Here is a 27,479-nt window from a genome sequence, read left to right as displayed (position 1 = left end):
GCCCAGGGTACAGTCTGGACTGATGAACAGCTGTGTCACCCTCAGTTCTCCAACCTGCTTTGCTATGAAAGCTACCACTCCTGGTCTGCTTACACCCAGCCACTAGCATGTAAATCTGTCCCAGTTATGAGTGCTATGGCCAGCCACTCCTGACTTACACTGCAGAGCATCACTAGCAAATTCCCTGTCCCAGACTTTCCCCAAGAAATGTCTGTCTTGTACTACCTAGTTCTCTCCTGGACAATACAAGCTCCTATAAAGTCCGTCTTTTATTAAAAGAAATGATATGCATGAGTCCTATTATCCCAAATGGAGTTTCCCAAACACATCAATTCAAAACACACTTGTTTAGATAAAACAATAAACCAACACATTAACCACAGAAAGATGGATTTTTAGTGATTACAAGTATTAAGGCATAAAAGTCAGAATTGGTTAGAAGAAAATAAAAGTAAAACACAGCTAATACCTAACTTGACAAAACTAAGTGAATTCAAAGCAAAGGTCTCTCTCTGTCTCATCAGTCTTACTGGCTGAACTCCTTTCAGTCAGGATCTCTCCTCCAGTCCAGTGCTGCTACCTTTGTTCTTCAGGTGTTGTTGATGCTGTGGGTAGAGAGAAAGGGAGAGATGACTTGGAACATCTCCACTCCTTTCTCATAGCTCTTTCCCTTCTTTGTGAGTCATCCCCAGCCAAGCTTCAGGAGACAAAAGGTCTAGGTGGATGGGAAAATCCAGCTATTCCTTTGTCAAAGAATGGCTACTTAACCAGGTCTTCTTGTGTCGTATGGCTGGTATAGAGCAGCAACTATAATTTCACCTGAAGTTGATCAAGCCAAATGGCGACATCAGGAGTAGCAGAATGTATTACAGTGATTCCTCTTTCATATTTATAAATTGGGCAGTAGGTGACGATATGTTTGATGGTCTGTTGTGGAGAGCCACATTTGCACGCCAGGGAGTCTTTGATTTTCTATTTGTGCATTTGACATCCGTATCTACCATGGTTAGTTCGGATTCAGTTCAGAGTTGACCAAGATGACCAAGAAACATAGAACCAAGGAACCTTCTGCGTGGGATCCAGAACAAGGTGCTTATTTTTTAATTCTTGTTTAGCCCAATCTGCTTTCCAGGCCTCTTTCTGATCATAGCCTGGTTGCATGAGGCTAAGTGAATGTTCCAGAAAGCCTTGTGGGACTTAAGACTTTTTTTTTGTGGGGGGCAGCATTTGAGGATAGGAAGACATCTGTTTTCCTGGATTCGCTGAGCTTCGTGGAGTGTTGCAGCAGTTTGGCATATCAGTGGAGGAGAAACGTTAGACAGAACAGGTAGCCATGGTGTTGGAGTCAACATACGGGTTACAATGTTGTACTTAACCAGGTGATGGCCCAATTAATTTTGTTGACACCTGGCTGAGGTGTTGGCCAGCCTTGCGTCTCTGAGGAACTCATTTGTGGCTGTTCCCCAGACTTGGAGCATGTTTCAGAAATACCACACAGTAGAATCTTATACATGTACATACAATGTTGCCACACACATTTTACCAGGCTACTAATTATCAGCAAATTATGAGTTTTCAAATGATACCTCTCAAGGTGTACTTTGTACAAGATTTATCATAGTTGGTATAAAGGGGTGAACATAGAGGCACAGACTGTCACACTACTCAATATCTGGATTGAAAATCTCTAGAAAAATCCATATGCTAAGGGAAATGTTAGTAGTTTAGTAGGTGGTATCTTTCCCACTGAATAAATATTTAGTCAATGCTTCAGTATGGTGATAAGGGGAACTAAAGAGACAAGGTGAGTGAGGTAGTATCTTTTATTGGACCAGCTTCTTCAGACCTGAAAAAAAACTCTGTGTAAGCTCAACAGCTTGTCTCATTCACCAGCAGAAGTTGGTCCAATAAAAGATATTACTTCACCCATCTTGTCTCTCTAATATCCTGCGACCAACATAGCTACAACAACACTGCCAATGCTAAGGGGAACTGTAAGTGGCCATCTTTTCAGATGAGATACAAAATGTAAAGAGCTTACTGCCTGTATATATTAAATCCTATGGACCTTTTTCAATGAATAGGTGAGTAAACGCTGATGAACTTGCCCCTGTACTTCCCGATAGATATGGTATTCTGTCCTAAACTGTTGTGTAGTCTTGCTAATGTTATATTTTGCACTCAGAGATATTTGTACTTTGGCAATTCCTTCATACATTGGTACTGTCAGCTAAAGTGCTTTGGGAACCATTTGGTTGAAAGACATTATATTAGTAAAAGATCAGTATAACTATCAATGGTCAAATGACAGATGTATACCTTTAAATCCAGCCACAATTTATTACAATTAAACCCCATTTATTAAATTAAAGGAAGGTAAACGATTTATAACACTGTGTGGCATAGTAGCCAATCATAATTTACTTTTACATTTCTATATTTTATTAGAGTTATACCATTTTGAGTCAAACTTTTTATTTGTGTTTGTTATAAAACAACTCCCATTTAGCTCATCTATTAAGAAAATGTCATTGTATATGGATTATGAATAGTGACAAGGTATCGATCAGAACAGTATTTAAGCATGTACATATTCTTGAATGGAACTACTTAAATGTTTAAAGTTAGGTTTGCAGTCATTCAAAATGGACAGTTGTAAATGTAACTAGGATAGTATAACATGTCACACATAAGAGAAAATACAAATTGAGCTGGTTGAATTATGTTAAAATAATATTCATCATAGAGCTAGGCCCTGATCTAGCTAACGCTTACACAGGTTAGCAATACCACTGAATATTTACAAACATCTATTTCAAGAATATCTAGATGAGTGCCTGAATAATTAACTAATCAAAATCAAGTGCTTGGGTCCCAGAACCTGCAAGCATGAGTGTAACATTAAGAATATACATATTTACTGAACATGGATGTTAGCCTCTTATTTAGTTAGTGAGTTATGCACATATCCATCCTGTTTTTGACTGTGTTTGCTATTCATACGTATTTCCTAAATACTTTAGATTAACCATTTTCACATTGTGTGTGATTGTTCAGATTGGTGCGTGAACTTTTTGTTCAGCTTCTCACTGTTTTTGTTTTGTGACTGATCACCCAAGTCATGTGGTATTGTCCCTGCTCCCTGATTGGATGGCTGAATCATTTAACCATAGAACTAATAAGGAAGCATTTTTCTGTGATATAAGTTTTTGCACAGATAATCATGGATGCTAAAAGTCATGACACTTTCAGCATTATAAAAATATATTTGCAAATACTTAGTAGTTGTCTTCACGAACAATAAATAATACAATCACACAAACCATAGCAAACTAAATTGAGTGCTTTTTATTCATGAAGGTTTCTGTGGCTCAGACTTTTTTGACTATTTGGCCAGCTCTAACTACAACTGTATATGTGAGAAATTAGGCCAGCAAGCTGAATGAATTTTAACAGAGGAGTCATTGGAGCTGTGTCATATTCTCAGTTTGACCAGGATTCTTTTTGTTTGGTTGACCTCATGGTTGGACTGTTGTGTGTGTATAAAAAGGCAGAGAGTGAAGAGTGGCAAAAGAAATACATTAAAGAAGGAGAAAAGAATGCATACTGTTGCTGCTCCATCTACTGCCACTAGAAGTGAACTCTCTGGCAAGAGAAAGAGGCCAAATGGTTAGCTGCTCTTTCTAAATTTGCACCGGAAAAATGCATGCCTTTGTTTGCATGTACAAAACCGTATCTGCACACACAAACAGGCATACAAATTCCAGTTTTGACAAAAATTCTGCATACGCATATTTAGAGATGAATGTAAAATTTGACTCAAAGAGTCAACGTAAAGCATGTGGAGTTTCTTTCCAACACTGGCTCAACAAACATGTTCAGGAACTTGCGTGGGATCTGTAGAATGGTAGAAGAGTAACCCTATAGCCTCTGTTACCACCTCCACACTCCGGTATCAGCTAGCAACAGCAACTATTTCACCAGCCTGAGGAAAAACCAGAATAGTATTTATTTCACAGTATCAGGAGCAATATGAGGAGCATGCTATCCTCCTGCTTCTACTTTCTCCACTGAACAAACTGTTCAAAGATCAAAACCAAGCTGTTGTAAAAGTTGAGAACTAAAGAATGTGCAGCAGGTGGTAACATATGTGTCCTTCTAGTTCCAGCCAAAACAATCCAATTTGTGGAAAAGGGTACAGAATCTCACTGTGACTCAGAGCTGAGGGGGTGAGTGAGAAAGAGGACTGGCTTCAGCTCATGTGCTGGGCATGCTGTGATAAATGATTTTTCATTTAACAGCATTATTTCAATATAATTGTCTATTGGGCATATAGTAATTCTCCATATACTCTGAATGCAGGCTACTTATGGAATGTAAGACATGCAAAGTTGTTTGCTTTGGGATTTGCCTTTCCATTGTTTCTCTGCATCTCTAGAGTACTTTTTAATATTATTATACTTAAGAGTATAAATTTAGGAAAGACTGAACGAATTAGATTAGTAGCAAATTATGGAGCCTCTGATCTCTGTCATTGTAATAAGTGGAGTGTAGAATATTTAAAAAAAATATATGAGAGCTTCCTCTAATGGTGACTATTACAATACTTGAGGCGGTCAAAATTTTCAAATTTTGAAAATATTGTCAGAATTTCTAATTTTAACTAAGAGTATTTCAACAGAAATGTCACTGAATTATCTCCCATTTTCTGACCAGTAATTATTGTTACTTAACTCAACTGCTAAATAAAATAAAATTCCAAAAATGGCTGCCTCCTGAACAGTCCTAATGACAAATTTACCACACACCAATAATGCCTGAAGCGGTTACTGTCTATTAGATGTTTGGCCCATTTTAAAATGTTTAGTGATCTCAGTTCAGTTTCTAGTGTCTACATCACTAGAACTATTATCCCACTTACAAAACTCACTTGCACTTTTCTCCCTTGTTAATAGATTCAGAGGAGGATTGAGGCCACGATTTAGGAAAACTCCTCGACATATGGCTAGTTTCATTCCAGTTCAGAAAAGCACTTGGGCACATGCTTAAAGTTAAGCATGCGCCCAAGTCCCATTGACTTGAATGGGATTTAAGTTAAGCATGTGCTTAAATGCTTTCCTGAATCAGGGCCTCAATGTCCATTCAAACTGATCAGGAAATATTAGTTTCCCCCCCACCCCCCTCGCCAAAAAAACAAAAACCACAGATGAAAATATTTTTGCGGGTTGTTGAAAAACAAAAGGTTTTAGGTTTTCAAGTGAAATAGTTTATGGTTGCTGAAAATGTAAACAAAAAAGGTCAGTTTTTCTTCAAAAATGTAATTGAAAATGGAGATTTCCACAGGAAATCTCCATTTTAACAAAAGAGTCTTTTCCATTAAAAAGAGGTTTTGATGGACAATTTCTAACCAGCTAATGAACATGGATAGACAGCTATCTTCTTTCCTAAAAAACTATTTTGAAGAAGGAAATCTTAAAATCTTCACACTTCAGTTCATTGTTCTGTCTCCCTTCTCTAATGTTCCTCATAAAAGAGACAGGGGGGAAAAAAGATGCTAGACATTTTGTTTCACTCTGATGAGCAAGTATTAACAATTTGGAGATATGCTTCTTTAAGTGGTTGAAAAAAAACCATTCAGTTTGACGGCTTTTGAGACATCATTAGCAGCACTTTAAATTAAAATTTAATTAAAAAGGAAAAAAGGAGCATGACCAGCTCAGTAATATGAAATAACTCATTAAGATTATAGAAAGTTTTAGGAACTGGAAAAGAGCCTTAAACAATCCAACATATTTCTTCTTATTTTTCTGATTTTGACGTTATCTTAACCCACTCTCCTCATCTTACACTCTCGATAATTTCATTGCTTTGAAGAAGGAGGGATCCCTTGAACTCCATTTATACCCCTTCCTTCATTCCATTGTTGCTTAGTTAGTAACTTATTCCATATGCTTATTACCTGTACCAGGGCAGGAGAAAATAGTGGGGAAACCATGCCCTGACCACACCAAGGATGGGACTTCAATAAGGCAGGTATGGAGATGCTTTGGCGGCTCTACATCATCTGAGGGTCCTGCTTAGGTTAATTAAGCCAGCTTTATGATCCCTTTGTGATGGCAGAGTGGTGCAAAGGGACCATAGTGGACCTAGGAATCAGGCCCAATAATAAACATTTTTTCCTCTATCACTGACATTTCATTTCTATTCATTTTTCTAAATTCTTCCCCCCCTTCCTTCATGCTGAAAGCTGATGAGAGAGAACTCAATACAAAGCCAAGCAGTCATTTTCCGATCAGAAATTTTAGTATTAGATATTAGACCTGCACTTTTGGGAATAGAAGAAAAGTTGGCTCATAGAATCATAGAATATCAGGGTTGTAAGGGACCTCAGGAGGTCATCTAGTCCAACCCCCTGCTCAAAGCAGGACCAATCCCCAATTAAATCATCCCAGCCAGGGCTTTGTCAAGCCTGACCTTAAAAACTTCTAAGGAAGGAGATTCTACCACCTCCCTAGGTAACGCATTCCAGTGTTTCACCACCCTCCTAGTGAAAAAGTTTTTCATGCAATTAGCTGGAGGGAAGTTCTACCTAGATTTATTGGTATGTGTCTTGTATTTTAGCTGATCAACCACAGCCACTTGTGCTGTTTTGGATAGAAGAATCCAGTTTTAATTATTAAGTTAATATTTTGAGAACTGCATTTTTATTGAATTTCCAGGCCACCATACTTTGTTGGGATGGCTTATATCCGTTATGACTGCAGTATATAATTGTATGTATCTGTCCCAACCCAATGTATTTGGTCATTGGAGAAATTAAGAAAAGAAAAACCTTCACACAACATTATTCTCTTAGTATTATAATAGTTTGGAGAGATTGGAACTTTATAAAAAAGGATATGCAACCCAGCTCGCAATATGACTCATTTCTGCCCATGACATTCCTCTGTCTGTAAGAGTCCTGCCAGCGGGCTGTCTGTGCAATAGGAAATCAGAAATAATTCAACATGTTACAACTGGATGATCAATCTTTGCAGGTTCATTGACAAGTTACGCTATCAGGCAGGTGAAAATCATCTGCACTGGGGATTGTTGACGTGTAAATGAGAATGTGATGAAGTATGGAGATATAACACCAAGAACTACTTCAGAATAATGATATATAAATTCTGTATGACTCAACAGCTATACAGGTAGAGAAAGCCCAGCATGACATGGGCTTATTTAAAAAAACTTGAAAGCAAAATTAATCATTGATGTGGCTATTTCTGGAGATGAAACAGTTTTTGAAAGGGAGGAAAATGTGAGATATATACAGATTGAGTGACTGTGCCATAAAATAAAATTTGTCTTGGTAATTTAGCAGTAAAAATAAAGTGTGGCCAACTCCAGCATTCAACAAGAATGTGTTGGACACAGACATTGTCTGGATTTACACAGTGTACATGCCATGGCTGCCATCCTTGGAATTCCCTCCAGCATTCCTGTATCAGTTCAGGGAACCATGGTTCATTTGGTTACTTCCAAAACTGAAACGGAACTGAAAATTGGATTATTATGGGGGATACATATTGTAGTCCAACATTTTCTGTACTAGCCGAAAAAGCAGATTCTGATTCTTTCCCCGCAAAGTACGGAAGAATCAAAACTTCATCAGCACAGGATGGAAGATGACAAAAATCAAATCACTAGCACCTGGATTCTTAACATCTGGATACAAAAACCCTAGGAGGAACGATCATAGGGGGAAAGAGTATAAGGTAAAGAAGGGGAAAAAAGAAGTTGCTGGGGGTGGGGGGAGGCAGGAAAGGAATTGAGAAAAGAAAAAGGTCAGGAGAGGAAGAAAACTGACTGGACAAATGATGAGTTGTGCATCCACTACACAGGGGCATGATACAGGTGAGGTGGGGTAGAAGAAAGGGTCTAGCCAGAAAAGTCAGAGAAACACTGATCTAGTATTTTGAAATACTGGAAATATCAAGTATACTATCTCAGCTAAGACCACTGCCAAGGAGAGTTTTGTTCACACCTGGGGGTATTATATGTTGGAACAGACTTGGCAGTGGTGTAAAGAGAAAGAAACTGCACACAGCTTCTTGGCCTTTGATGTAGATATATCAGACAAAGAGCTCACAGGTGTGTTTTCAGACTGGCTCAAATGCCTGAAGAAGCATAGCTGGAATCTGGACCTAACTACTGTCTGCTAATATCTTGGAAAGAACCTAAAACATATCCAAAGGGTCAGAGTCCCATTTCAGTTTCTCCAGTGTGATTATGCAACCAGATATTTGCAGCATCTTGCTAGATTTCTTGCTCCTCAGCAACATTGTATTTCTCTTTGTCTTTGTTCTCGACAGATAAATGATGACTTCTGCTTGGGAGCCACTGAACACCTCCAGTAGTTCCGGGGTGGTAACACAGTTTTTATAAATACATAGAAGGGCACTATCTATGAAGTATTTGGGTAATGGGTTTTAGATTAATAAAAAGCCAAATGCTTCATCTGCAACCATTACCCCATTGCTAGTTCTTACAGGTTAAGCAAGTTTAATTTGGTCAATACAATGAGAGAACCCGGACTGCAGTAGGAGGTGTAGAGAACACTCCCCTCTGAATCATAGAAATATAGGACTAGAAGGGACGTCAGTGGGTCATCTAGTCCAGTCCCCTGCACTGAGGAAGGACTACGTATTATTTAGACCGCCCCTGACAGGTGTTCGTCTAACCTGTTTTTTAAAACCTCCAATGACAGATTCTACAGCAGGGATCGGCAACCTTTGGCACTCAGCCCACCAGGGTAAGCCCCTGGTGGGCCGGGCCGGTTTGTTTACCTGCCGCATCTGCAAGTTCGGCTGATCGCAGCTCCCACTGGCCGCGGTTCACAGCTCCAGGCCAATGGGGGCTGCCGGAGCTGCGATCGGCCAAACCTGCAGATGCAGCAGGTAAACAAACTGGCCCGGCCTGCCAAGGGGCTTACTCTGGTGGGCCACATGCCAAAGGTTGCCGATCCCTGTTCTACAGCCTCGCTAGGTAATTTGCTCCAGTGCTTAACCAACCTAACAGTTAGGAAGTTTCTCCTAATGTTTCACATTGATCTCTCTTGCTGTAATTTAAGCCCATTACTTCTTGTCCTGTCCTCAGTGGTTAAGGAGTACAATTTCTCATCCTCCTCTTTATAACAACCTTTTATGTACTTGAAGATTGTTATCATGTTGTTCCCTCTTCCCCCCTCTGGTCTTCTCTTCTCCAGACTAAACAAAGCCAAATTTTTCAATATTTTCTCATAGGTCATGTTTTCTAGCCCTTTCCTCTGGACTTTCTCCAGTTTGGCCACATCTTTCCCAAGGTATGGTACCCAGAATTGGACACAATACTCCAGCTGAAGCCATATCAGTACTGAATAGAGGGGAAGAATTACTTTTCGTGTGTTGCTTACAACACACCTGATAATACATCCCAGAATGATTTTCACTTTTTTGCAACAGTATTTCACTTATATTTAGTTTGTGATCCACCATAACCCCCACATAATTTTCTGAAGTATTCCTTCCTAGGGCAGTCATTTCCCATTCTGTATATGTGCAACTGGTTATTCCTTCCTAAGTGGAGTACTTAGCCTTTGTCCTTATTGAATTTCGTCCTATTTACTTCAGACCATTTCTCAAGTTTGTCCAGATCATTTTGAATTTTAATCCTATCCTCAAAAGTACTTGCAACCCCTCGTAGCTTGGCATCATATGCAAACTTTATAAATATATTCTCTATGCCATTATCCAAATAATTTATGAATATATTGAATAGAACCAGACCAAGGAGAGATCCCTGAGGGAACCCACTCGATAAGCCCTTCCAGCTTGATTGTGAACAATTCATAACTACTCTCTGAGTAGGCTTTTCCACTCACTTGTGCACCCACCTTATAGCAGGTTAATCTAGGCAACATTTCTCTAGTTTGTTTATGAGAAAGTCATGTAAACTGTATTAAAAGCCTAACTAAAGTTGAGATATATCACATCTACTGCTGCCACCTATCCACAAGATTTGTTACCTGTCAAAGAAGGATATTAGGTTGTTTGACATGATTTGTTCTTGACAAATCCATGTTGACTGTTTCTTATCACCTTATTTTCTTCTAGGTGCTTACAAATTGATTGCTTGATTATTTGCTCCATTATCTTTCTGGGTACCAAAGTTAAGATGACTGGTCTATAATTACCTGGGTTGTCCTTATTCCCCTTTTTATAGATAGATATTATATTTGCCCTTTTCCAGTCCTCTGGGATCTCTCCTATCCTTCACAAGTTCTCAGAGATAACGACTAATGGCTCAGAGATCTCTTCAGCCAGTTCCTTAAGTAATCCAGACATATTTCGTCAGGACCTGCCCACTTGAAGACATCTAACTTGCCTAAGTAATTCTTAATTTGTCCTTTTCCCATGTTAGCCTCAGATCCTACCCCATTTGCACTGATGTGCACTATGCCACTCCTCCAAAAACTGATTCTGGTTTTTTGGTGAAAACTTTGGCCATCAGTGCATTTTCTGTTATTGTTTTCGTTCCTCATTGAGTAATGGGCCTAGGCTGTCCTTGGTATTTCTCTTGCTTCTAATGTATTTGTAAAATGTTTTCTTAGCCTTTATGTCCCTCATTAGTTTAATCTCATTTTGTGCCTTGGCCTTTTGAACTTTGTCCCTGCATGGTCATGTGGTTTATTTTTTTTTTAATATTCATCCTTCATAATTTGACCTAGATTCCACTTTTTGTATGCCTCTATTTTTAGTTCCAGGTCATTGAAGATCTCTTTGTTAAACCAATGTGGTCTTTTACCATACCTCCTATCTTTCCTGTGGGATTGGTAACCCATTGGGATAGTTTGCTCTTGTGCCCTTAATAATGTCTCTTTAAAAGCAATGCTTTAGCACATCAGAAGACACTCTGCTGCTGGAGCAGGCACCTTTGGAATGTAAAACAGAGGCACCTTGAGTTTTGGGTGACGTGATTCATATATATTTAGTATGTAAAGCATTTTGGGGTCTCTGGGCAATTCAGTAAGAGCTGAGGACACACTCCCCACTTTGAAAGGTGATTCTCAGCACTTTGAAGGATCAAGCCTGAAAGGAGTGCTATAAATTCAAATAGTGGTGATTTTTTTCTTCCTATGCAGCTATTCTTCAGCCAAATGATGGCTCTTTGTTAACTTATTTTCCCAAGAAATGTGCAGGTTGGCATGGATCACACAACCCGAGATAGTTATGAATTCCCTTTTTAAATAAAAACCAGAAAGCCAGCCTGATATTTTCTATTTATCATTAATTCATGAAAGGATTTAAAGGAAAATTTGGTAGTAGTATCTGATCGATAGCAAAATGTTGGCAAGATCAGATCATCAAAAAGAGTGAGTAGTATGTGACCAGTAGAAATATGTGGATGGTAGCTCCAAAGATTATGGACATTCTTTGGAAAACAAAGGCAAGTGTCTTAAAAGAGCAGCTCGCTGGACTGTTAATGTTGATTTTCAATAACTCTTGGAGCACTAGGGAAGTTACAGAAGACTGGAAGAAAGCTAATGTTGTGCCAATATTTTATAAAAGAATAAATGGGATAACCTGGGTAATTATAAGCCTATCAATCTGATATTGACCTAAGCAAGGTAATGGAGTGGCTAATATGGGACTCTATTCATAAAGAATTAAGGAAGGGTAATGTAATTAATGCCATTCAACATGGGCTTATGGAAGATAGATCCTGTCAAACTAATTTGATATCTTTTTTATGAGATTAGAAGTGTGGTTGATCAAGGTAATAGAGTTGATGTAATATACTTAGACTTCTATAAGGCATTTGACTTGGTACCACACGACATCTTGATTAAAAAACCAAAAATAATAGAAACGATAATGCATTAAATGGATTAACACATTAAATGGATTAAAAGCTGTGAGGTTTTAATATATAAATGTAGATGAGGAATTACCAAGTGGCTGTGTTTTTAGTACGGTCCTGCAGGAACCAGTTATTGGCACTTTGTTATTTAATAGTTTAATCAATTACCTGGAAGAAAACGAAATCTGATAAAGTTCACAAATGACACAAAAAATTGAGGGAATGGTAAATAATGAAGAGGACAGGGCACTGATGCAGAGCAGTTTGAATCATTTGGTAAGCTGGGTGCAAGCAAACATGTGCTTTAATACAGCCAAATGTAAATATATGCAACTAGGAACAAAAATGTAGGTCATATTCACAAAATGGGGGGGGTCGTTATTCTGGGAAGCATAAATATGAAGTGACTCTGAAAAAGATTTGGGAGTTATGGTGGACAATCAGCTGAACGTAGGTAGCCCATGAGTCTTTCATTTGCGGAGGCTATGCGAGTGTGGAAAGCTCCCTAGATGTGGTGGGGGCCAGTGGCGCCTGAACCGTGGCCCCATCCCCCACGAGGCCCTGCCCTGCCTCTTCCCCCTGAGGCCCCTCCCTCGCTCTGCCTTTTCCCCCAAGGCCCCACCCCCAGTCCACCTCTTCCCCTGAGGCCCCCCTGCCCACCCCTCACTCCTCTCCACACCCCCCCCCCAACGCCCACTGTTCACCCTTAAGACAGGTACAAAGTGGCCCTTAGCTGAGTGAGTGGAACTCTTGCTGTGCTTATGCCAGAGCAACTCAGCTAAGGGGGGTGGGAACGGGGGGTCGGGGGCTCCTCACTTTCTTCCTGCCTTAAGGGTGAGCGACAGGGGGGAGAGGGGGCAGAGAGGAGAGAGCAGTAGGTTGTGGGTGGATTGGGGGGAAGTGACAGAGTGGGGGCGGGAAGAGGAGGAGCAAGGGCAGGGCAGAGGTAGGGCAGGACCCCATGGCAGAGTGCAGGCCACAGTCCAAATGCTGATAGCCCCCCGCCCTTCCCCCACTTCTAGGGAGATTCTGGTGCTCCAAAGGGAAGTGATCCGTACTGCATCTGGCACTTGCCTCCTGCCTCACCAGCCTTTTTTATTTTGGGGAGGCTTATCCTCCCCAAGCCTCTTATAAGCCCCACTCATGCAACTGAACGTGAGCTCCCAAAGCAATGCTGTAGCCAGAAGGAGCTCATGTGATCCTGGGATGCATAAACGGGAACCTCGAGAAAGAGGAGAGAAGTTACTGTACCTCTGTATTTGGCACTGGTTTCGGTGCTACTTAAATACTATGTCCAGTTCTGGCATCCGCAATTCAAGAAGGATGTTGAAAAATTGATGAGGGTTCAGAGAATAGCTCCGAGAATGATTAAGGGACTGGAAAACATGCCTTATAATAATACACTTAAGTTCAGTCTGTTTATCTTAACAAAGAGAAGGTTAAGTGGTGACTTGATCACAATCTACAAATACCTATATCAGGAGACTATTTCTGATAGCAGGGCACTCTTTGATCCAACAGACAAAGGCAAAAGAAGATCCAATGGTTTGAATGGAAGCTAGACAAATTCAGACTGGAAATACGGTGTAAATTTTTAATGGTGAAATTAATTAATCACTGGAATAATTTACCAAGGGTTGTTGTGGATTCTCCATCTCTGACAATTTTTAAATCAAGATTGGATTTTTTCCCCCCAAGAGATATACTGTACTTCAAACAGGGATTATTTCAGGGAAATTCTGTTGCCTTATTTACACAGAAGGTCAGACTGAAAGATTACGGCGGTCCCTTCTGGTCTTAGAATCTATGACAAAGTGTTGTTATCATCTGGCCAACCTAAAAATGACAGTGGCTCTGATTCTATTAAAAATAATTTGTGGGCTAAATCAGAATTAGAGCATTGTTCCTTTGTGATTTATGTAATCTCTTGGGTTGACAGTGCAGCAAATTTATAGACTTATTCCTTTTAGGAAACAGTTTGTTTTAACCATTTGTTATATGATTTTAGGTTAGCATGAGGTTATGTACAAGATATTTCATTTCATCACCCATTGCTTACATTGGGGAGCACTGTTTGTTCTTCTGCAACTCAAATTTCCTGCTGGCAACCTAGACTGTAAGAACATATTGGATACCCATGAAGCTTACGTGCAGTAGTGACTATGTCCTAAAATGAAGAACTGAATGTCCTGTGATAGCAAGCACACTTCACTGGAAAACTCACATTGTAAATCTGTTATAATGATGAAGTCAGTGGATGATCTCTGAGTGGGAGAGGACAGGAGCACTTAAGGGAAGTATGTGAATGATCCCTCAATGTACCATTATAATTCTGGCTCTAGAGAAGTTGGTACTAACCCTGATCACAAGTGAGAAGTGAATACATGTGTGTAAGTAATTTGTTAGTACACACACAAGCATTATAGTTACTAGCCTGTTTTTATTCAAGGGTCACTAGTGGCCACACATTTTGTTTTTAAACCTATCTTTAAATAACAAATTTTTGAAAAAACGTAGTGAAAGAAACTATTTAAAAAAAAAAACTTGCTGAAATGTTCCTTTAATAGGATTTGCATGACCAGCTTCCATTAAGCTTTGAGACACTCATTGTTATTTTATAAAACATCACACCCTCCCACATTATGCAAAACTGTGTCACCTTCTTTGTTTTGCACACTGAGCATCCTGACCACTGCAAGGGTTGTATCATACAGCACAAGCTAGGAGTTTGCTTGTTTGCAATGAGTTTGAGACCTCTGAAATGCTACTGCTGCTTGTAGGTCATTGTTTGGAAACACATAAGACACAGTCTGAGTATGGCTAAGCTTACAAATGCCACTCTAAAATCACAAGTGTCACCCAAGTGTCTGTGTCACTTAAACTTCGGTGGAGATGTTGGCAGATATGGACAAGTATCATCACAGAATGCTGCCTGCCTGGTTATGAGAGAACTTTTCAGTGCTGTATTTAACGTAGGTTAAGCACTCTCTTTCCTCTGCATGTGGGCTAGGAAAGTCTCCCCTCAGCACTGAGTATAGCCAAGGTGGTTTTAGGATTTGTCTACACAGGGAAATTTACCAGCATAATTGTACCTGTATAGTTATACCCTTCTAGTTATACCAATATAACTCCCTGTGTGGGTACTCATTACAGAATAAGAGAATCCACGTGGGAATTATATACCAGTTTAACTACCGAGCTATAATTATACCGGTATAGTTATGCTAGTAAATTTCCCTGTGTCAAAAGTTCATGTTGCAGAGCTGCTGTACAAAACAAAAGTGTGTGACCAGGCCCACCTAAATTAATCAATGCTTAGTACTGAGATCACTGATTTCCATATGACAGGTTTCAGAGTAACAGCCATGGTAGTCTGTATTCGCAAAAAAAAAAAGGAGTACTTGGGAACCTTAGAGACTAACAAATTCATTTGAGCATAAGCTTTCGTGAGCTACAGCTCAATTCATCGGATGCATTTCCATATGATTCACAGCTACTGACTTTAGGCTAAGGGGTTTCACAGGTGGGAAGACAAAAGTACAGACAGTGAACTGAAAACAAGAGACAGAGACCAAAGGCGAGTGAAAGGAAGCTGCTTCTTGGCAGTAGGGTTAGATTAAGTGGTGTCTTAGCTGCGGTTTCTTGACATGTTGAGCAGTTTTGCTTTTGTTTAGCTACCTCTATTCAATACACAGCAGGTCTTGTGTACATTTAAAGAGCCAGATTTTGACATCCCTCACTCATGCTGAATAGTACATTTCTCCATAGAAGCTCCATTGATTTCAGTACAGGTATTTGTAAACCAAGGTACTACTTACTGTGAGTAAATGTTTCAGAATTTGGCCCTGCACTCTAAAAATATCTCTGAAACTTTGCCACCAATTTCTCTCCCAACAAGAAACTGACATGGCCATGAAATTTTCTCCTGTTCAGCAAAGGGACCACACATACAGAATCATTTCTAAAAGTATCTCAGTCTTACAGTGTTCAGCAGCGTTTTTTTAAAAAGACAAAAATCTTAAACTGACCCAGGCATTTGCATTATGCTGCCATGATAGTCTTAAACCTTGCTGGCTAGGTGACCTTAAGCAAGTCATTTTACCTCTCTGTGCCTTAGATTCCCCATCTATAATATGGGGATAATGCTACTTACCCCCTTTGTAAAGTGCTTTGAGATCCACAGATGAAAAGCACTATATAAGAGTTAGGTATTATTATTCAAATGTTGCTAATAAGGCACAGCTAATACAGCAGTTCCTGAAGGCATCTCAAGGCATAGTTTCAAACATTCTGTAGGCTCCTCACTCACCTTACCTCTAATGTCTAAACAAAATAATAAGAGTTTTCTGAAATACCTTGTTTCTAGGCACCTCCCTGCTGTTAAAAAGCAGACAACAGCTCTGAACATTCTAATGGAATTTTGGAACAGCTGTGCTACTCCATTCCAAGCTCCCCTCCTTGTGTAGTTTATCTTCACAGCCACCTTACTGCAAACTCACTTATTTACTTCAGTTGAAGTTTTTCAACTGGGCATGTAAACTCACCCATCCCATCCCTTCTGGGTGTTTATGTATAAAAATACTTAACCCCTGTTTGCCAGAAATTTCAAGGAAGTGAATAAACACAGCCCAGCCAAGGCCAAGTAAACACAAAAAAAGTCATCAAGGGTTTGGATAAACTTGTTAGCTCATTTTTTAAAAAGAAAAAACAAACCTTAACAATCTCCCCCCACTCTCCCCGCCCCCAACACTTAGCATAATCCCAAAGGTTGAGATTTTCAAAGCAGTGCAAGGGATATACCTAAACATTTTTCAATAATTTTAAATGGCTGAATCCCCAGCATTGCTCTGAAACTTTCAACCCAAAGGTTAGGCTCATCCAAAAAAGGTATTTTTCCTTTGTCTTTGCCACTCAAAATTTATGATTTGTATCGACCACATAATCACTGTAGTTTTGTAGAACTTTAAGTAAAGGATTAAATAGACTGGTTTTCTGCCTCCAGATTAAACTCTTACTAAACTCTGGTCTGCACACAGATTTGCACCAGTAGAACTATGTTGTTTAGGTGTGTGATTTTTAACCAATAAAGTTATATGGGTTCCAACCCCTAATGTGGATGCTGTTATACTTGTATAAAGATGCTTTGTACCATTATAGCTTATCCTCCTTCCCATATTAATTGCAGTAGAACTGCATCCACACTAGGGGATTGTATCACTTTTAATACACTAGTATAGTTAAAGTAGTATAGCTTCTAAGTTTAGACATTAAAGTGCTACACTGAAATGCACCTGGTTTTAGGACTAGTCAGTCTATTTATTGCTGCCCTGAGGGAGAAAAGTGGGATGGGATCCCCAGTGTATAACCTGATATTAGTCAGAGGCTGACTATCTCCCAGAGCAGTTTTTCACCATGTGCAGAGACAGTATCCTATCTGGATATTAGCTGTGGCCTGGAGCCTTGCATGGTATCTGCATTAGTAAAAATTGGCGATCTTCCAGAATGCAGCTGAGTTTGGTGTTATTGCGTGTGATGAATGATCAGGCACAGTCTAGCCTGTTTTCAAGAAGCCTGCTCTTGACTCAGCAGACCTGACAAATTACCACATGATGTCCAACTCCCCATGCTTCAACAAGGTCATCAAGAAACTAGTTCAGAGCTGTCTCCAAAATATATCAGTCTATATCCAATATCCTGAACATTTTGCAGTTTGGTTTCAGAGCATGTAATGCTGGTGGTGCTGATGAATGACCTTCTGGCCATGCTCATATTCCAGGATCTAGCCCCAGTATTTGAGATCACTGACTATGGTACTGTACTATCTTTATTCAGACATAGGCAGAAATCAATGGAAAAAAAGCACTTAAATGGTTCTAATCCTTTCCTTCAGGATGTTTCTACAAAGTGGTGATGGGTAATGACTTTTCCACACTGCCATGCTGTTTTCCCTATACTAATGTACCAACATGGATCCCAAAATATCTAGAGACAGTCCTGACTTGCAAAATTTAGGTGCAGATCCCAAATACTTTGGTAGTGTTCAGACCTGGGAGGTTGGTTTAGGGGTCATTTCTACAAACATGAACACACAAAAGATGACATTACACAGATTGTTCTTACCAGGTATAGACCCACAGCCAGAGAGAGGGTAGAGATGATAGCACTCTGCTCTCCAAGTTAGCAGTGGCTTCACCCTCACATCCTTGCACACACAGATCACCACCAGCTCATCTTGCCAAGACCTCTCATACCTTCAACAACAAAAAAAAGCATCTGTTTCCAAGCGGTCATTCTGATATCACTCCATTCCATTATTAGAGTCTCCCTCTTGCTATTACATGGTAATGCTCTAGGATTCAGGGCAACAAAAATGATTAGGGGTCTAGAACACATGACTTATGAGGAGAGGCTGAGGGAGCTGGGATTGTTTAGCCTGCAGAAGAGAAGAATGAGGGGGGATTTGATAGCTGCTTTCAACTACCTGAAAGGGGGTTCCAAAGAGGATGGCTCTAGACTGTTCTCAATGGTAGCAGATGACAGAACGAGGAGTAATGGTCTCAAGTTGCAGTGGGGGAGGTTTAGATTGGATATTAGGAAAAACTTTTTCACTAAGAGGGTGGTGAAACACTGGAATGCGTTACCTAGGGAGGTGGTAGAATCTCCTTCCTTAGAGGTTTTTAAGGTCAGGCTTGACAAAGCCCTGGCTGGGATGATTTAACTGGGAATTGGTCCTGCTTCAAGCAGGGGGTTGGACTAGATGACCTTCTGGGGTCCCTTCCAACCCTGATATTCTATGATTCTAATGCAACCCCATTTGAAGTCAATGAAAAACTTGAATTGAACAACCCAGGACAAAGGAATTATTATTGTGTTATGTGTTTGTATTGTGAGCCCAATCATGACTGGGCTCTTATTGTAGAACTCAATGGTTCTAAAATTCTTTGATTGTTTTTTCAAGTCTTGAAATAAAATACCAGTTACCTATAACCATTTGATGGCCCAGCCAATGTTATTTGGCTGTTTTCTTGTAGGTGTCATGAATTAAGTGAATTTTGAGGAAGGATCACAAGGAAGAGAGTATAAATCTTACAGATAAAATTTTCACAGGTGCTTAAGTGATTTAGGAGCCCACATTCCATTTTGAGAAGTGATGTAAGCATGTAGGAACCTAGGTTTCACTGACTGTCAATGGGATTTAGGCTTCTCAGTCACTTAGGCACTTGTGAAAAGTGTACTGTTATCTATAATATCTTATCTATTATTGTCTATAATAATACAAAATTACAAACGTACCAAGCAGAGTAGGAGCATTTATTTATATAGGCCCCAATTCAGGAAATCATGGAAGTACTTCTTAACTTTAAGAATGTACTTAAGACTCAAATCCTTTAAGTACTTTGCTGAGTCCAGAGCACAAAGTTATACATATGCATGTCACTTTACAACAAACAAATCATGGCCCAGATCCTGCAAACACACACAAGTAAAGTTACTGACATGTTTAAAGTGTTTGCAGGATCTGGGCCATAGTTTGCGTTGTCAGCACTACAGATATAAGAAACACTATTAGAATGCCAAACCTCCTATTGAGTTAGTTCATTGCATGCTAGATCAGACCCAAATCTGTTAGCACAAATGTACTATCATTTCACCTTTTGCCTCATGTATATTATTTTGCATATAAAAATTGAGAGAGAGAGAGAGGTCAAAAAAAAAAACCCAGCCCAAACTATTACTAATTAATTTGCATCTGCTAAGTTGCAAGTCTTGGGTTTGTTATTATTTTTATTAGGTTTTTTTTAAATATACTTTTTTCCTCTGTAATCTTCTACAGACACCTTTCCACAAAAGCACCACTGGAAGAAGATTGTTTTGTAAAAAGTTCCTTACTTTTCTCCTGCTGAATTTATTTTTAGTAGGCTGTGAAGAAATGTGCATAACATTTTGTTCCCTGAATGTGAGGAGGCATTTAAAAAATGACATCCCCTTTTGTTGTGCTAAAACACAGTTTCCATTCACCAGCCTGTATGTGAAAAACCACCAAGAAATATGTTGAACAATACAGTTGTCAAACCTCACATCACCTTTTATCTCTGACTGAAAGCCACCCCCATTGTTCCATAAATAACTAAAAAAAAAAAAGAGAGAAAGAAAAGAAAAAAGAAAGCAATACTTCCACCTGTATGTCACAGGAAATCTTGCTGAGACTAATCTGCTTTTTAGAAAGGTTTACCTTTAAATAGGATTTCCTTTCACTGCACACACACATTGAGTCAAGAAGCTCCACTCTGACTCAGTGCTAAATGCATTTGATTTTTGACTAGGGCCAGCTTGTAAACGATGGAACCGATGATTCATAATTTCCATCCTGACCCTGTTTGCTTTGCATTCATGCTATGGCAGGTGAGTTGTCATGTTCTGGATAACCAAGCTATTTGGGGGAAACTGATGCTATTCATTAGTCTTCTGTGCAAAAAAATGCATTTGCATGGATGAGAACAAGCAAAGGAAGGTGAAATGATACATGTAGATTTCAAAGGGTTCAAGAAACTTCCTTTCAGCATTTGTGAATTTACATAACCAGGCAGTGCTGAATAGTTAATTGTCAGTTACGCAATATATGGCTCTATTATTTCTCAGGTATTACCCCCTTTGAATATGTTACTTATCTGAAAGCAAACCTTGCAGAAAATGTCAGTTGTGTCTACTATGGTATTTGCTGTACCTTAGATATAGACAGATAGGTGGAAGGGAAAAAGATCACATCTTACAGAAGTGGAAGCGCTTCTGGAAAATGTTTACAGATTCATATCACTACTCTACAGTTTGATATTCCAAAAGGAAGCATTATTAAGAACAGAAAGTTTATTAATGACTAAATCCTCAAAGATGCTTATTTCCTGAAGCTCCCTCTCTGATCTGGTCCTAGAAATTGTAGGAATCAGTTTCTTTATTCATTTGCATTTATCATTCCCATTTTATACACTATGGGAGTGAAAGAGCATATTTAGAACTCATCCATTGGCAGCACAGTAAATACAAGAACTTTACTACATGCTTCCATGTAACTGTTTCCAAGATACAGAACTGTGTGTTTTAAGGACTGACCCTACGCCTGGTGTAGTCAATGGGGGTTTTGCCATTGACTTCATTGGAGCCTTTATGCCCTAGCTAGAATCCAGTTCCAACCAAGTTTGAAAATAACGTCTAAATGCAGTTTAAATTCTGCTTGTAGCCAAAGGAAATTCCTACAAGGCTTGGCCTGCCAGTGTGGACTGGGCCAAAATGTGCTATCATGATGTGATGAAGTTGGGGATTTTTGTAGTGTTTTACATGAATAGTGTGTGTGTGTGCCTCAGTTTCCCTGTGTGCTGCCTGTTTAACAAGGTGGTGAGAGAGGGTTTGTTGTTGCAGAGGACCAAGTGTGATCTCATCTAGCAGCCAGGACCCCCGGACAACAGCCTGGAGATGGGGTACCCTAACAAACGGTGACCTGTTGACTAAGAGGCCCACACCAGCTTGGCAGTCAGCTGGTTCTGGCCAGTGGGAGGAAAAAGGGCTGAGGAGAGAGGACCCCGCTGACCTGACCAACCACTTACAGCCAGAGGGGAACAAAGGACAGGAGAGAGAGGGCTCCAATGATCTGTTTACCTGTGACGGAAGACAAAGGACAGGGGAAGAGCTGTTGGGGCCAGTGATATAGGATGCCTCTGCTGGAAGAAGAAAAGGAGTACTTGTGGCACCTTAGAGACTAACAAATTTATTTGAGCATAAGCTTTTGTGAGCTACAGCTCACTTCATCGGGTGCATTCAGGATGCTGCACTGGGGAGAGAGACCAGCCAGAGCCCACCTGGATGCAGGAGAGACCTGGATGTACTGTGCTGAGAGAGGCTAGGCCTGAGGACCCAGATTGTTTCTTGTGCTGGGTTCAGGTGCTCAATAAACCCTTCTGTTTTATGCTGGGTTGCATTATTCCCTCTGGGGGTAGAGGCCCAGGGGGTCCAGAGCGAGTGGACTCCCTGAGGGGGCCCACGGTGAGAGAGAGGCGTGCTGAAGGCTCAGAGAGGTACAGTTCCAGGAGGCGGATGGGCCTATGGCTTAACCCCTGAGAGAGAGAGAGAGAGAGAGAGAGAGAGAGAGAGAGTGGACCCCCGAGAAGGGCTGTTGTACTGAAGGGTTCCTCCCAGGGACCGTACAGAGCTGGGAGATAGCACGAGTCCTGTGCATCCATGACACACAGTAATATAGCTAGGTTGTTACCTACCCCTGAGCACAGGGTTTGAAAACTGTTCTTAGGAAGTTTTTCCACTGTCCACAGTAGCAGGCCAAACCAATCTGGAGACCTATTTGATGACCATGTTTAAGCACACTTCTCAGATATTTATGGTCACTATGCATGGAATTATGTGATTACACCAACAAACTAAAACTACACTGCTACTTAACATTATCAGCACTGCCCATGATTTTATCACACGCGCTATTTTCCGAAGGTGTGGTATGGCTGTCTCCATTCCCGGATATATGTGTGTCTGTTTTGGCTTCCGCTCTCCTTTATCCCCACTCCATGGGGTTTGTAGCCTTGCAGGTGGGAGATTTGAGACATACCTCCTGACGGGGAGGAGAAGGAAAAGGAAGTCATTAGCACATAGGGAGGGGATGTGCTGGATGCACTTCACCCATACTAAGCAGGGAGCCAGAGGAGGGTGCCTGCTCCAAGTGACTGCAAGGAGGCACCAGTGAAGAGGCTGGAGACAGCAGCACTCTTCTATAAGGAGAGGCAAAGTAGCTGGAGTTCTGCTGCCTGGAAGCCCCTTCCTCCCCACGGAATCCCCTGAGGCATGGCCCGGTATTACAATAATGGACGGGCATCCACATTTTCCATCAGTTACTCTCCCACATGTGTTCAAGCGCCAAGAGAGTCTCAGGTATGTACAGAAAAAAGTGTGACATGGAAGGAAAATGTGACTCACCAGTGACATTTATTTCCTTGGGTTTTTCAGTTGAGGCTGTCACACACTCTAGGCACATTACAAAATCAGTAACCCAGATCTCTAAAATATAAAATGAACAGAACAGAATATCCTATGACCTTCTGCCTCTAATCCTTCTGCTCCCTGTGAAGAGGCCTGGTGGGACAAAGAAGGCCTTGCGATAAGTCATCAAATCTAGCATTTAGCAGGTCAATGGGGGACATGAGTTCCACAGCCAACAACCCCTCACTAAGAACACCTTGCAGTCAGCTCTCTTCCATTTAGCTGTAGCTAACCACATCAGAAAAGTCACAAATGCAGCATTATCAGGTGGGGAGAGAAGTGGTTTCTCAATTTTCTGTGGCTTTATGGATCAACACCTCCACTTTAAACTTTGCCTGGAAATGAACTGGTAGCCAGTGCAGGTCACAAAGGTCAGATAACAGGTGCTCTTTGCGTAAAACACAGCTTAATAAGTGGGCTGCAGTTTGAATGGCTTGAAAGTATAGGACTGTGCAGATACTATCTCTCAACTATCCAGCTGACGAGCACATTGTATGTACATAGAAAGATTATATAATAATTCTTAGCAGTGTTTTAAACTGTGCATGGCTCTACTGTTAGATGTACAGAGGAGAGGCAGTTTCCAAGCGAGGTGTGGAATGTAACTCAGACTGAAATTAGCCAAGGATTTTTTTGCATGAGATATGACTGGAACTTCTTTCCCTACCAGTTTGCTGAGAAAGGGAAGTTTAGAGATGGGGCCAGTGTTTTAGGGCCAGGAGTAGGGTTAGTTAAGAAGGTGTAGACACAGTGGTACACTTTGGAACACTGAGAAAGGTTCAGGGCTAGATCCAGCTCCATGGAGCACTTTATTTCAGCTGAGGATATGGCCTCATTCATGGTCCATTTTGGTCAATTTCATAGTCATGGGATTTTAAAAATAATAATTTTCATGATTTCAGCTATTTAAATCTGAAAGGTCATGATGTTGTAATTGGAGGGCTCCTGACCCAAAAAGGAGTTGGGGGGTGGTGGGGAGGGTTCGCAAGGCTATTGTGGGAGGGTTGCAGTACAGCTACCCTTACTTCTGCGCTGTTGCTGGGCGGGGGGGGGGCACTGCCTTCAGAGCTGGGTGTCCAGCCAACAACTGCCGCTGTCCGGCCGCTCAGCTCTGAAGGCAGCGCAGAAGTAAGGGTGGCAATACCACCAGCCCCCTAAAATAACCTTGTGACCCCCTGAAACTCCCTTTTGGGTCAGGACCCCCAATTTGATAAATGCTGGTCTCACCCATGAAATCTGTACAGTGTAGGGTAAATGCACACAAAAGACCAGATTTCATGGTCCGTGACGCATTTTTCATGGCCATGAATTTGGTAGGTACCTACCTATAGTGTATGGGTGTCAAGGCCTTAGAGCGGAGATGAAGCACCACCTCCCTCAGAGCTCTTGTTTTAAAAAATAAAAAAAACCTTAAATTTTCTATAAGCATAACATGATAAATCTCATCCTTTGTCTCCAGTTTAGCCCTATGAAGTAAGTGTAGCACACTGAATATTATTAGAGGGGAAAAAATTCCAGTTATGGCTTCAGAACATTTTCTCATTACCATCCCGTCCCGTCCCCCCACCACCACCTTTGGCTTAGATTCCCCATATATAAGATTTTACAAAGTTATTAGAAAGTACTTGGGTCATACCCCACCTGCCTTCAGATAAACAACAGCATGCAGAATATATCTGGGACTTGAGCTACTGAGTAATCATTTTCTTGCTGAAAGTATTATTATAATAGGAATGTATTTATTCAGCTGTTAGCAGAAACTAAAGCAGCTGGAAGTTAGTTCCCTTGTTGGCTGTAAGATATATTGGGTACTCATTTATTTACTATTAAAACATATGCATTTGGCAGGGCATCTGGTCTCATTTTATTTTGTCAGGAGTGCGTACCATGGAGGCAAAGTGCTTGATTAGTCTGTGGACTATTTAAGATCCATTAGAATTTATGATTAGTGTCTGAAGATCTTCAAGTGTCTTATCTTGCGCCAATTTTAGCCTGAATGTTTTAACATTGTCTACTGTTATTTTCTGATATGTTAATTATAGGAGGAAGTGTGTGGAATATGATGAGCTACTGCAAACAGAAATTCTTAAAGAAAATTTCTTTGATCCATTTTAACTCCAGAGCATTTTATATATATACACATGGCCCTACCAAATTCACAGTCCTTTTGGTCAATTTCACATTCGTAGAATTCATAGAACTGGAAGGGACCTCGAGAGGTCATCTAGTCCAGTCCCCTGAACTCAAGGCAGGACTAAGTATTATCTAAACCATCCCTGACAGGTGTTTGTCCAACCTGCTCTTAAAAATCCCCAATGATGGAGATTCCACAACCTCCCCAGGCAATTTATTCCAGTGCTTAACCACCCTGACAGTTATAAAGTTTTTCCTAATGTCCAACCTAAACCTAAACCACCCTTGCTGCAATTTAAGCCCATTGCTTCTTGTCCTATCCTCAGCGGCTGAGAAGAATAATTTTTCTTCCTCCTCCTTGTAACAACCTTTTATGTAATTGAAAACTGTTATCATGTCCCCTCTCAGTCTTCTCTTCTCCAGACTAAACAAACCCAATTTTTTCAATCTTCCCTCATAGGTCATGTTTTGTAGACCTTTAATCATTTTTATTGCTCTTCTCTGGACTTTCTCCAATTTGTCCACATCTTTCCTGAAATGTGGCGCCCAGAACTGGACACAATACTCCAGTTGAGGCCTAATCAGCACGGAGTAGAGTGGAAGAATTACTTCTCGTGTCTTGCTTAAAACACTCCTGCTAATATATCCCAGAATGATGTTTGCTTTTTTTTCCCCACAGCATTACACTGTTGACTCATATTTAGCTTGTGATCCACTATGACTCCCAGATCCCTTTCCATAGTACTTCTTCCTAGGCTGTCATTTCCCATTTTCTATGTGTGCAACTGACTGTTCCCTCCTAAGTGGAGTACTTTGCTATTTGTCCTTATTGAATTTCATCCTATTTACTTCAGACCATTTCTCCAGTTTGTCCAGATCATTTTGAATTTTAATACTATCCTCCAAAGCACTTGCAACCCCTCCCAGTTCGGTATCATCCACAAACTTTATAAGTGCACTCTCTATGCCATTATCTAAATCATTGATGAAGGTATTGAACAGAACTGGACCCAGAACTGATCCCTGTGGGACCCCACTTGATATGCCCTTCCAGTTTGACTGTGAGCTACTGATAACTACTCTCTGGGAAGGATTTTCCAACCAGTTATGCATGCACCTTATAGTAACTGTATCTAGTTTGTATTTCCCTAGTTTGTTTATGAGGTCATGCGAGACAGTATCAAAAGCCTTACTAAAGTCAAGATATACCACATCTACTGCTTCCCTCAATCCACAAGGCTTGTTACACTGTTAAAGAAAACTATCAGGTTGGTTTGACATGAGTTGTTCTTGACAAATCCATGCTGACTGTTATTTGTCACCTTATTATCTTCTAGGTGTTTGCAAATTGATTGCTTAATTATTTGCTCCATTATCTTTCAGGGTACAGAAGTTAAGCTGGCTGGTCTGTAATTCCCCAGGTTGTCCTTATTTCCCTCTTTATAGATGGGCACTATATTTGCCTAGTTTGATCTCATTTTGTGCCTTGGCTTTTCTAATTTTGTCCCTACATACTTGTGTTATTTGTTTGTAATTTGACCGAGTTTCCACATTTTGTAGGACTCTTTTTTGAGTTTCAGATCATTGAAGATCTCCTGGTTAAGCCAGGGTGGTCTCTTGCCATACTTCCTATCTTTCCTATGCAGTGGGATAGTTTGCTCTTGCACCCTTAATAATGTCTCTTTGAAAAACTGCCAACTGTCTTCAATTGTTTTTCCCCTTAGACTTGCTTCCCCATGGGATTTTACCTACGAACTCCCTGAGTTTGCTGAAGTCTGCCTTCTTGAAATCCATTGTCTTTATTGTGCTGTTCTCCCTCCTACCATTCCTCATAATCATGAACTCTACCATTTATGATCACTTTCACCTAAGCTGCCTTCCACTTTCAAATTCTCAACAAGTTCCTCCCTTTTGTCAAAATCAAACCTAGAACAGCCTCCCCCATAGTAGCTTTCTCCACCTTCTGAAATAAAAAAAGTCTCCAATACATTCCATGCCCTGCTGTGTTATTTTCCCAACAGATGTCTGGGTAGTTGAAGTCCCCCATCACCACCAAGTCCTGTGCTTTGGATAATTTTGTTAGTTGTTTAAAAAAAGCCTCATCCATCTCTTCTTCCTGGTTAGGTGGTCTGTAGTAGACCCTGGTTTTTTACCCCTTTTATCCTTACCCAGAGACTTTCAACAAGTCTGTCTCCTATTTCCATCTCAACTTCAGTCCAAGTATATACATTTTTAATACATAAGGCAACACCTCCTCCCTTTTTTCCTCTGCCTGTCTTTCCTGAGCAAGCTGTATCCTTCTATACCAATATTCCAGTCATGCGTATTATCCCACCAAGTTTCCATGATGCCAATTATGTCATAGTTGTATTTATTCACTAGCATTTTGAGCTATTCCTGCTTATTCCCCATACTTCTTGATGAAG

At 40.4% G+C, this 27,479-nt stretch overlaps 1 long non-coding RNA gene across 1 annotated transcript in view; it reads right to left on the bottom strand.

Annotated features, from left to right (window-relative positions):
- The window catches only part of LOC311518716, a 203,674-nt gene that overhangs the window by 40,659 nt on the left and 135,536 nt on the right, over window positions 1–27,479 (bottom strand). Inside the window, exon 2 of the long non-coding RNA XR_014711092.1 lies at window positions 18,004–18,134. This is a non-coding gene — a long non-coding RNA (uncharacterized lncRNA). The remainder of the gene's footprint in view (window positions 1–18,003; window positions 18,135–27,479) is intronic.

This window comes from Lepidochelys olivacea (genome assembly GCF_965140295.1).
Source record: "Lepidochelys olivacea isolate rLepOli2 genome assembly, chromosome: 3".
NCBI lineage: Eukaryota > Metazoa > Chordata > Testudines > Cheloniidae > Lepidochelys > Lepidochelys olivacea.
This window is presented reverse-complemented; position numbering and strand designations above follow the sequence as displayed.